This window comes from Hyperoodon ampullatus (assembly GCF_949752795.1).
Source record: "Hyperoodon ampullatus genome assembly, chromosome: 12".
NCBI lineage: Eukaryota > Metazoa > Chordata > Mammalia > Artiodactyla > Ziphiidae > Hyperoodon > Hyperoodon ampullatus.
The window spans coordinates 15,845,238-15,858,643 of record NC_136925.1 but is presented as its reverse complement, the minus strand read 5'-3'; positions in this window follow the sequence as shown (position 1 = coordinate 15,858,643).

Below are 13,406 nucleotides of genomic sequence, written 5' to 3'. Positions count from 1 at the left end.
TCTAAAATATGTTAATAACTCCTACAACTCACAAACAAACAAAAAAGCAACAGCACTGTTTCTTGGAAACTAAAGGGAGATAACTGAATAAAAGGGTGATTTTTTTTGTTTTTCAGATTGAGCTATAATTGATAAATAGGAATTGTGTATATTTCAGATGGACACTTGATGCTTTGATGTATGTATAAGTTGTAAAATGATCACCACAATAAACATGATGTACATATCCATAACCTTATATACTTACTATTTTCTTTGCCATTGTGTGTGTGTGTATGTGTGTGTGTGAGAGAGAATACTAAGGTTCCACTTTCTTAGAAAACTCAAATATACAATACAGTACAGCATTTTTAACTATAGTCACTATATAGTACATTTGATCTCCATAACTTCCTGTGTCTGGCTTATTTCATGCATCACAATAAAAAGATGCTACTGAAATGTCTCATAAGAAGAAAGCTGAAAAATGTCCATTTTGTTTGGCAAGATATAGATCATTTGAGTGCAGTGACGGGGGAGGAAGTCATTTTTAAGTAGTCTGAAGAATAAGAGGCAAAGGAAGAAGACAGAAATTGTAGACAGGAATTTGAATACGTTTTTCCATGAGCAAGAAAAGATTTATAGGGAGATAATATGGCAAAAGGGGTTCTTTGTGTGCTTGTGTTATATAATGGTAGAGATTTAAGCATGACTAAAAGCTGTTAGAAAGGATAAAATTATTGGAGAAAAATCAATATGTGATGAGAAAATGTATTATTAATAAACAAAGATGCAGACGAAAAGCAGCAGTCTCCAGAGCCCTCAGGGAGATTAGATTGAAGATAAGAAAAGAAGACCCTTGAATTTGAACAGAAGGCCGGGTGCCAGAGGGTGTAAATTCAGCCATCCTATTCTACAGCCTGATGGGAAGAAGAAGAAGCAATTCATGGACAATGATCGTCCTTTCTTTCTAAGATTGGTGCTGGGTGGCAAATAGCAGAAATTAGAAGAAGGTAAAGAAAAGTGAACAAAATTATTTAGGAAAATGACTATTAAAACTCAGAAGCTTAGTATGATATCCGAGTAGTTTGTGGGTCCATTTTAGATTGAGAATCATGGATTTATTCTAAGAGAATTCTCCTTTATTATGAAATAATATAGTTTTATGTAACTGCCCAACTGAAGGCACAGAAAAAAGTGTCAGCCAGATTTTTCCAGAGATCTGTGACACGTACATACATCATCAAGGAATCTTAGAGGAGTGTTATTAAAATCAGCAACCATGTAATCTAAGTCATAAGAAGAAATGAGAATAAAGGAAAGATTGACGAGTTGGTAGGAAGAATGCGGGTCAATGAACTATGAAAAGAGAATATTTGTACGATAGCCACTTGAGTAACAAAGCATAGAATGCATCAGAGGCTACTTGCTGTTTAAACATCTGCTCTTCTCATAACACAATAGAAGCAATCTAAAGATAAATTAAATGATCAAGTTCTTAACAGAATGAGCCACAGTTCTTGCCTTTGCTTTACTATCATATAATTTTCTCCTAGATTAATTACATTATTTTCCTGTGTCTTTTTCCATATCTGGAAAGATTTTAAACCAAAACTGAAAAAAATACAAATAATTGGTGAATAACAAAGCATTGAGTCATCTACTACGTGGATTTAGCAATCATATAATAAGATAAATTTATTGATGCAATTAGTCATGTTTTCCTCCAAAAGACAATTGCAGTAGAGCATCATAAGTTTTAATACCTCTTTTTAAATTAGATATTAGTTATGAATCTCCAACTCTTAAAAAACATTTTTAAGATAGCAAAATAAACTACTTTGGTTAAATGTAATTATCAAAAAGGCAAATTTTATTTCCATAGATCTATTTCCTGGATTTCCTTAGATTTGAATGACTGGCCTACCTCACATGTGGAGGACCTTTTCACACACCCGAGAGTTACAATGTTGATACAAAATTATGTTCCTTTGAGTCATATCTTTCTTAGAGAGTAAGTCCTGGAATTGGACTATACATTATTTATGTATTATTTATGTAAGTAAAATTTTTCAGTAGTGATATGTGTGTCCAAGCTATCATTGTTTTTGAAAAAAAAATATTATTATATAGGCCAGTGACTTAACTCTTACTAAGTGTTATTTCACTGGTACTGGAAATATTTAAGAAAAGCAAAAATTAAATATATATTTCATAGGGAAAATTTTTTAAAATTTCAACTTGAATACTGCATACATGTATATGTGTATGCATACACATACATACATATTTAATACCATAGGCCCATACATATATAATATATATTCATATATATTATATATTCAGAAGATAAAATGGTAGAGATCCTTAAGACTAAACAAGACAAAACCAAGAAAGCCGACAAAATCAAGAAATCAAACAAAACCAGCTCATTTTAATGAAGTCCAATGACTAAAAGAGTTAAATTCTGAAAGCAGTATGTGTAAGGTAAATTCCATCCTCTCAAAGGAGAGATTCATAGGGTAACATTTTCTTGTGTTGGCAGAGGAAATCATGAGGTGAGCTCAAACCCAATGAAGTCTATGAGTGTTGTAGATTTCATTTTGCTTTTTGCCTTGACACTGAATATGCAAAAGGATGAACGACAAAGAATGAATTTGCTTTTAAGCTGTCAGAAAATTATATGCATAGACCCATTTTTTTTTTCTGGTGTGTTGCTCTGTAATTAGATTTAACAATAAAACATTTGTTAATATCTCCTTAGTGAAAAGATATTGCCTCCTTTGAAGGACTCCAATCATATAATATATTTATGATTTCTTAAAATCCTTAGTTACCAAAGAACCTGCAGCTAGTTATTTGATATAAAGACAAAAAGCAATCTTAAATCATGAGGAGACATAATAAATTACAAGTCAAAAATGTGAATGGTTCCAAAATGCTGTGGGTGAAAGAACAGAAAAGGTTCTCCTGATAGTAAGCTGGAAAACTCATGCAGCAGTTCATAAGTCTAATCTATGTGGTAAAGCTGAAAGACAATATTTAGATGTTTACATTTCTTACAAAAATGCTCTGTATTCACTTCTGCTTTACCTGTAAAATACACTATGTAAATAAACAAGGCCAGTAGAAAATATGGGAAATTATATTATACAGTTTCTCAAGCGTTTTCTTTTCAGAAGTTCTAAGAGAAATATTCCCAAGCAATCAGAGTTAAATCTGTGTGTGTGAGTGTGTGTGTGTGTGTGTGTGTGTGTGTGCACATCAATGCATGGTTTAAACTATCAGAACAGTGGATGTGAATATAGTCACCAAAAAGAAAATGTCCACCTTTATTTAATTACTACAGATCATAAAACATAAGACAAAATTCTTTGATTTCTCATAATTGAGGTAATATTTACAGTTAAAACGCCAATTTTTTTATGAGTTTGGGGAAAAGCTGATGAGCTGATGAGCCAGTAAATACCTTACTGGCTTTTGTTAAATGCTTAAACTTTTGTTCCAATCTGTGTATTTACTTTTTCATTCACTTAGTCTTTAACTAAATCTAATACACTATTTACATACCAGTTACTATACTAAAATCTGGGGGTAAAATCATGAAAATATTATATCCTTTGCAAGTATTACATATAAACTATATTGCATTTATTATATAGTATAATAATGCTAAACTATCTAACATTATTTGACAGATCTATAATACTTGGTGAAGATCCTTTAATATAGTATATAATATACTGCTATATTTTAATGTATTATTTTTTATGTATGGATTTCTATAATAATGATAGCTTAAAATAAATATGTATCATTTATACATTTATAATTATGTGTGGAAGTATTTTTATGATAAAAATACATAGGGCTAATCATGAACAATCATAAGTATTATTGAAAGACTCTGCATTTTATGCATAGTTATACCTAATAATTGTTTATTTCATCAGAAAGATACATCAATGATCATTTGTTCAAAGAAAAACTTCTCATCCAAAAGCATCCAGACAGAAACATCCAAAATAATGTTTGATCAAATATCTGGTCACTATGGCCCAGCCAATTTGACATGTAAAATTAACTAGCATAACAAATATGAAATAAAATACAAATCTAGAACTAAAAGTAAATTATAAATTTACTCTAAATGAAATTATTAACCTTTATTTTAATCCCTTTGATAAAAAATTGGATACAAAGTGGCTAGATGAGAAGAAATGGCTTCTACTATAGTAAATCTAAGTTGGATTCCTGATTAAAAAATACTTCTAAGAGAAAATCGATGATAGTTCAAAATACAGTAAGAAGATATTATAGCTTGTGAATTAACAAACACCAGACATATAAAAAATGGCTAAGTGTCTTCTATTATATAAAGTATAAAATGTGTTTAAATATCACTAACAGAATGGAAGTGGTCTCATAATCTTTAAAAAACCCCACAAAACTCTATAGATATTAAGTTTAAAACAAGTGCCTCTAACATAGCCAATTTCAGCCAAAACCAAAGAAGGATGGTCATAAACCTCGAATGAATAAAAACTAAGCAGCAATCACAATATCAGAGAAATTAAATATGGTATTTTAAGCAGGCCAATATATATTGATAAAACTCCTCAGAACAATAAGGAAAGACAGAGAAACTGGGAGGCTATTTGCAGTACAGTGAGGAGAGAAGGTCTGTTTTATTCTTCTGAGGCATCTGTGATTGAGAACCAGTAGGCTTGTCCTAGGGTCTTCTATTCCAGGGCAAGGTGACCCTTCTGCAGAGCTAGGGGTGGACACATTATTCAGGAGAGTCTCACAGAAGAATACATTACAGATCAGTGATTAGGAGAAGTTGAGTCACTTAGAGTGTCACCTGGCCTCTGAGGAAGCCTAGACTGATGAAATCACATGTTATAATGTCACCAACTTGAGTCACAAGGCAGGCAAAGCAAGTAACAATCAGCTAGAGAAGAGATATTAGCCCACGTACAAAAGTAATCACAGGATGCTGTCAATTTAGAAACAGGGAGGGATGCAGAAACCACAAAATCTGACATATCCAATGTGTCTAGCTTGAGCTGCAGATGGAATTTTTTTCCTCCCCAGATCCATATGTTGAAGCCCTAACTCCCATGTGGCAGTATTTGGAGACAGGGCTTTTAGGAAGTAATTAAGATAAAAATAGATCATAAAGTGGATCCCTAATCCAACAGGACTGGTGAGCTTATATAAAGAGGGAAAAGGGAGCAATCTCTCTCTTTCCCCCTCCTCATAGACGCCCACCAGGGAAACCTAGGTGAGGACACAGGGGAAGACAAGGCCCTGCAGGAAAGGAAGAGAGCTCTCACCAGAACCAAGCTGTGATGGCTCCTGGATCTCAGACTTTCAGATTCCCGAACTTGGAAGATATAAACTCTTTGTTTAAGGCACCCAGTCTGTAGTATTTTGTATGGCAACTTGAGTAGGTTAAGATAGCTTGGAATATCTTGCATTTCCTATAGGGACTGTTAAAATTGTTACATACGAATATTTTAAAATGTGTCTCATTTATTTGTTTTGTTTTTATCCAATTCCTTAAAACCATAAATCAGTTACATGTAATAAACTATATTTATTAGTAGGAGAAGAAGTGTATACAGGCTTTAGAAGTAAGGGAGTACTTGAGCTAAATTCAAAATGTACATAAAAGCATCATAGACTAGAGAAAAAAAGTCACAGAAGTCATAAAAATAAACCTGCATTTTCTTTCCTACAAACTACAATTTTTATATGGGTAGATAAGCCAAGGGAGGTAGACACTGGCCATCTTCACACATAGAGACTCCACATCCTCTTCTGAAAGAGTGAAATGTAATTCTGGGTTAAGAAGAATCAGAGAGTGATATTAAACATCAGAGTGAAAAAGCCAGATTTGCATTTTAGGAAGATTCCTTTGGCAACACTCTGGAATTGGATTGGAAGCATGTTCGATTCTGGACAGGAAAATCTCTTTGGAGGCTGTTTCAATTCTCAAAATGAAAACTGATGTATGTAGGCCTATACATAAGAAACCAGTATTTCTGGAGAGAATGAATATGAGAGTGATTTAAATGTTTGTTAGAGCAAATTTGATAAATGACTGACTGTGAGTGAGAGGGGGTCATTCCAGAATGACCACGAGTTTTTGAGGCCAGCATGACACTTGGGTGAGTTATATTATCACTGAAATAGTGTCAAAAAAAAAAAAAAGGTGGGGATAGTTGATAAAAGGTGAAGTTAATTTTGGCCTAGCTGGGTTTAAATATTTTCTCAATTTCTTCTAATAAATTCTCCATTAAAAAACAAATCACCCCACTCACAGGAAGCTCCCATTAAACATCTCCTGGAATCAGTGTTAATACAATGAAGAGTCCTATATAATCTCTAGCTAGGTGACTGATTAAACCCCTTGTAGGTGGATTGGTTAACCTCTTCTTGCAGAAACTGCTCAGGATTTCATATCTTTACTCAAATGAGAGAAACACTTTTGGAAGTAAAGGTAGAGAAAACAACATGTATTTTCTCTTTTTCTTTTTAAATATTTTTTTCTCTACTCAAATCCTTTGAATTTTTCTGTTTTTATTCATTGAAGAGCCCTGCTGGGGCCATGAGGGAACAGAGAAGTTAAATAGTTCTGTAAGCTAGATTCAGATACATATACTCTCATGATTTTTTCATACTAATCTTGTTTGGATTTATGGTTGTTGTTGAGTTTTAATCAGCTACCACATGACTTGTGAACTCAAGACTAGCATTAAGACCAAGGGTGGGAATCAGAGTTCAAGACACTCAGAACCATATACATATGTTTGAACAAAGGGAGGGAACTAAATCTACAAGCCACATGTGGTCTGGGAGAAACGGAAACTTTAACGGATGAAGTGAGAGCCAACATTTTCATAGAAAACATCCCTGTTGTGCTTTGAATCCAGATGTGTCCATTACTTTAGTAACAAAACTTAACCTCCAATCAAGAAGTAGAACAAGGTTTTCTAATTCTATCCCAGGACTTTTTACCAATAACACGTACCACCCCTTCCCTTCTTCCTTTTCTTTTCTTTTCTTTTCTTTTCTTTTCTTTTCTTTTCTTTTCTTTTCTTTCTTTTCTTTCTTTCTTTCTTTCTTTTCTTCTTTCTTTCTTTCTTTCTTTCTTTTTTTTCTACCTTGTGAGTTAGGTATTGCTGTTCATTTTAATTTACTATTTCTTGAATTGTGATGCCAAATTACGTTTTACATTCCTTAAAGTTAACAAATATAATATTTTTAAAAATAAATTCTGGAGAACTATTTATTTATTTATTTATTTGTTTGTTTGTTTGTTTGTTTATTCCCCCCAGGCACCACAGATATCTCCTCTCTGGATGAGTGAAATCAAAAATGATTATGTTGCTTTCTTATAATTTAAATATTTCAGTTATTTCCCAAAATTCTTAAAGTTCAAATTCTTTAACATGCCCCAAAATGTTCAGGATTATCTACCCCCCATTCCATCCCTAGACTCATTTTTAAAATAAACTTTTAATTTCAGAATTTTAGCTTTATTGAAAAGTTGTAAAAACAGTACAGAGAGTTCCCTTGTACCCCACACCCAGTTTCCTCTATCTTTTAAGCAAGTTTTACTTATTTATTTATTTATTTATGGCTGTGTTGGGTCTTCATTGCTGCATGCAGGCTTTCTCTAGTTGAGGCAACCAGGGGTTACTCTTCGTTGTGGTGCACGGTCTTCTCATTGTGGTGGCTTCTCTTGTGGAGCACAGGCTCTAAGTGTGCATGCTTCAGTAGTTGTGGCATGCCGGCTCAGTTGTTGTGGCTCGTGGTCTCTAGAGTGCAGGCTCAGTAGTTGTGGCTTACGGGCTTAGTTGCTCCACGGCATGTGGGATCTTCCCAGACCAGGCCTCAAACCTGTGTCCCCTGCACTGGCAGGTGGATTCTTAACCACTGTGCTACCAGGGAATCCCTGCTCTCTTGTTACTCTTGTACATTAGTATATTACATGTCTCAGCTAATGAAAATATATTGATACGTTATTATTAAAATCCATATTTTATTCAGTTTTACTTAGTTTTTACCTAATGTCCTTTCTGGTATCCCAGCAAGGATAGCACTATACTTTATTTCCAAATAAGGGCACATTCTCATGTACTGGGGGTTGGGATTTCAGAATATGAATTTTGGGAAGGAAAAATTCCGATTATATACCCCAAAGTCCTGGGCAACCACTAACCTACTTTCTGCCTCTATGCATCTGCCTACTCTGGACATTTCACATAAATGGAATCACAACATATATGGTGTTGTGACTTTTCTCTCACACTTAATGTACTTTTTGTCAGGACTGAGCCATGTTGCACCTGTGTCAGTACTGTTCAGCCCCTCTAGTGAATTTTTAATTTCAATTATTAAACTTTACAGCAACAGAATTCCCATCATGTCTTTTTTATAGTATCTATCTCTTATTGATATTCTCTATTTGATGAAAGTTGTCATCATGCCTTCTTTGAATTATTTAATCTTAATTCCTTTAGTCTTTGAACAGTTTTATAATAGCTGCTTTGAAGTCTTTGTTGGTGTAATCCACCATTTGTTTCTACTGTTTGCTTTTTCCTGTATATGGGTAACCTTTTTCTGTTTCTTTGCATCTCTCATATTTTTTTGCTGCAATTTGGACATTTCAGATAATATGTTGTAGCACCTCAATATGGACCCCACTCCTCCACCTGGTGGTGGTTATTATTGCTGTTTGCCTGTTGATTTATTTTAGTGACTTGCCTAAATTAATTCTGTGAAGTACATTTTCCCCACAGTGATGTCCCTGCTCATATGATTCCCCCCCTTTCTTTTTTTATCTTTTAGCTGAGCTACCTAGAGATTGTCCCCGGGGAGTGGGGATGAGGTATGTGCCATTTTGTGGGGAGAAGTTTTGCTTAAGTCCCCTTAACCAGTTAGAGTTTTACCCTTTGCTGTTGGATGTGTTTGTGGCTTGGAGGATGTAAACAGCGTTCAGGGAGGTGAAGTACTCTTGGCTGACATCTGACCAGAGACTGTTATATAACACAGAGCTCAGAGATTCCCCTCTCTGGTCGCTCCTTGGAGGGGGTGTACCAGTCTTCCAGACTGCTGGGGATAAGTGTTATTTTATTTTTAAACTTGACTACTCTACGCATCACCTCTGGGCTAAAGTAGCTAATTGTTCAGTCAGTGTCTTCTTAGCAGTTGTGTTTAAACCCCTTGTGCCAGTGAAGCTTACACCCTGTGTTATGGGTCTGCTTGTGGCTTGGAGAATGTCTACCATTTCACCCCATGTCCTGATCTAAGCACTCTGTGTGGGTGTAACCCAGCACTTGCACACAGCCTTCCCAAGCCCAAGAGCTGCTCAGGATTCCAGGAGGGCTCTTCTAAGCTGTCTCTCCCAGAAAATTCTATTAAACTTCTGTCTGCTCTGTTGTTTGCTTGGATTATGAACCTAGTAGCCTCTTTGTAATTGTTATTCACCCAGATCTCCATTATTTTTGATAATAGCCTTAAGCATGGAACTGTCCATTCTCTGTCCCAATAAAGTCAGTGCCCTCAGGCAAAGCTGTAGAACACTTTGTGCTATGGTCTGCCTCTCCCATGGGCAGAACCCCTTGCTACTGCACCAGAGCTCCAGGTGGGGACCCTCTTTCCTCAGTGATACTCCTGCTCTAAGAGTGAGTACTTCTGAGGGTGTAGCCCCTGCTTTTTCTGCATTGCCCCTTCTCTAATGAAACCTCCATCCTATGCTGAGGCTGGGGCATTGGCAATCAAGACCCAAGATTTCTGGCATCTCTCAGGATGCAATCCCTAAGGAAGAGTTTACTTCTTATCAGCAGGGACATAAAGGAAGGGGGATCTCTTCCTCTCTGCCTCACCTATCTGGAATAGAGCTTTGGTAGCAGGGGGCTGGATGGTGTGATGAGGACAAAGGGCAGACTCTCTTTCCAGAGGTGAAAGCATAGCCCTTCTCTGGGAACTAGGAAGACAGTGACCTCAGGTCTTCTTGGCTACACCTGCCTAGAGCAGAGCACCTAGGGTTGGGCTTCCGTAATGCAGAACTAGGTGGTAATGGTGGTGGTGGGGAGGAGAAGGTGTCGCTTAGATTCCACAAATTCTTGCTGCTCCAGTCAAGATTTAGTAGAGTATTTCTTTATTTGCTGTATCTTCTTAGGACAATTTCCACAAACTTGAAATGATTTTTACCAGTTTAATTGTTGCTTGGCTGGGAGATGCTCCACTGAGAATACCTTGTATTCCAGAAAGCCCACATATTTTTGTTTTTAATTTCAAATACCAGTCATGTATTGCTTATCCCAGCCTCATTTTCCATTATTCTTTCTCTTGGTATTTTTGCTCCAGAAACACTAAACTTCCTATGCTTAGTTCCTTCCTTCTTTATGGTTTTCATAACGCACTTCTTCTGTGCTTCACTTTATTAACTTCTACTCAGCCTTCAGACGGTTGCTTAAACAACATTCTCTGGCTCCGGTTAGGTAAATCACTGCATTCATAGACAATACTTCACATTTACAAATTTGAATGGCAGCCTTAATTCATTCTTTGTGTTAGTATATTTACTCCTGTCTTCTGGGAAGATTGAAAGATTGTAAAGTAAGAACCTTTTTTTTTTTCTTTCTTCCTACTGCATTCCCATGATCCTAGTTTTATTAATTGCCAAAATCTAGTAGGTACATAATCCATGCAGTGGCAGTGGCAGTGGCTAGCTGAGCTAACGTGATCCACCATTACAAAAAAGTCTTGTATAATGAGATCCATACCTGTCTCTCATCCTCCATCCAGCCCTTGTTCTTAGAAGAGTTGATTCGAAGGATCTTACCATAAGATCCTTATCTTATCTTATCATGTGGGCAAATAACAGAATCTTTCCTCTAGAGTGGAGGTAGAGAGTGGGTTTCCATTTTGAGTGTCTCTAGTTTAATCACCCTAAAATGGGGACAACCAACCAGAAGATTATTAGGATTATTACCACTGAACTGAAAGCTTGCACTAACCTAGGAACCAGAATCATCCCTACTGGTATTGAAGCTTGATGAACAGCCAGGTGGCCCAGAACCTCAGTCTCTCACTGATTTTCAGCTCAGGTCTGTCCGTGGATCTCACAATTATAGATGCTGCATTTTAAAGAATTATATTTTTGGATCAAATTTACTGCAGTATAATAGGACATTGATATATTTATTAAATTAATTTAGTTATCTTAGATATCTTGTCCTCAAATCTTAGGACATCTTCAGTTATGATAAACTTTGTTTACAATAGTGAATTTCACCTTATCTACTTCATCTAATCTTTGCTCATTCTTTTGTAATTTTGAAATTAACAACAAGAGGATTTTTAAGAAAGAAGGAAATATCAAATAAAAATAACTTGTTGGCTTTATCCAGCACCTTTACATAAATTCATAATTAAGACATTGTTTTAGATATTGTTAGTTTCTACATATGAGAAGTGATGTAACTTTTAGAGCTATACGTTCAAATTGCCATCATTTTTACAGCACTAAAGCAAAATTTCCAGTTTGAGTCATAATGATTAATTTATGGAAATTTTAACTTTTCGTTTCTACTAAGCATTAGACTAAGCACTGGAAATGCCAAGATGAATAAGGCACAGTATCAGAGTCTGAAATGTTTATATTCTGATACAGCAGATAGAAGTAAAACAGGTGAACTACATGATTTATTTGGTCAGTTAATACTGATAACTATGTACAAATATTGGTGTAATATGGTGATGACTCTATGAAATGTTTTGGCATCAAAGAAGAAGCGGCCCATATTTTGGACTTCCATGAATTAAAGACATATTATAGCTGGTGACATCTGATATGTTTAACAATTTATGCAGATGTTTATCAGTAAATTGGAAGTGGGATGAGCAGAAATTCATGCCTTTAACATGTAAAATTAATAAAGTCATTGAGGAATTTGGAGCATGGCATTTTAAGTAAAAGTAGTTCAGTTGGGATTAACATACACACAACACTATACATAAAATAAACAACAATGTCCTACTGTAGAGCACAAGGAACTATCCTTAATATTTTGTAATAACCTTTAAAGGGAAAGAATATTAAAAGGCTATATATAATGCATATATATATATATATATATATATATATATATATATATACACACACACACACACAACTGAATTACTGTACTGTACACCTGAGACTAACATTACATTGTAAATCAACTATACTTCAATAAAATTTTAAAAATAAATTAAAAAATAAAGGTAGTTCAGTGTGGCTAGAGCAAACATTTAGGGTGGGTAAAGGGTATTTTAGGGTGCTTAAAACACCATCTTTGTAGAACTCAAATTGTCATAGAAACCACGATGTATCAGTTGGCATTGCAAACAAATATTCAGAATATGAGTTTGAGCCAGCTCTGCTTTAAAATATCAGTGGGGAATTTTCTCATGGTCATTACAGAGGATGTCAAGATTTCATTCTTTAACATGGAAAATAGTATAATTGATTTATATTGTTCAAGTTTCTCTTAAATATGCAGTGGGGTTGTCATCCACAACCACACTGTGACTGAGCCACACTTAATCTGTTGGAAGTAAAATGAAATAAATGGAATATACATGACACTCTGAAGAGTGGAATGCACAAATGTACAATGAAAATATATGGTTAAACTTCATAGTAAGACACCATGAGGGAAAAAGTCATAAGAAGAGTATTTAGCACGAAGGTTTGGCAATTTTTCTACTATAATTATTTCATACATTACATTTATTTTTTATGAAATTAATAATGTTAAGAGGTACAAGCTGACAGTGATAGCAGCATATTGAATTATGAATTAGGAGATATGGGTTCCAGTCCCAGCTCTTTCATATTTTTGTTTCACTTCAGACAAGTCCCTAATCTTCAGAGTTTAAGCTTAAATATTGTAAGATGGAGAGATTGTGTGACTCTGATTAATTTACACTATAGATAATTTAGTAAAAATTTACTTGTTGATATTTGAAATACGTCTATATGTACTAAGTGAATAAAGCAAGATATGTAACACAGTATTTTACAATAAATATTATTAATTTGTTAATTTAGACTATATCAATATTTATTTAATATGATTAAAAACTATTAATGAGAAAATTCTTAGACCCCAATTATTGATTTAAGTTTTCATAATGTTACCAAAATTTCCATGATATTACTTAAAATGCATAAAAATAAAATTTGGCATACATATCAAAGGCTTGCATACTCATTTCAACCATAAACTTAAATAAAATTACAAATTATATACAAAGCTAATAAAATGAAAATTATGGTAACAGTGTTATTTTAGCAGATTATGGTTTGTAGCCACCAAGTGTGCGCTTTCAACTCTTGTATGGGTGTTGACTTCAGTGGGAGA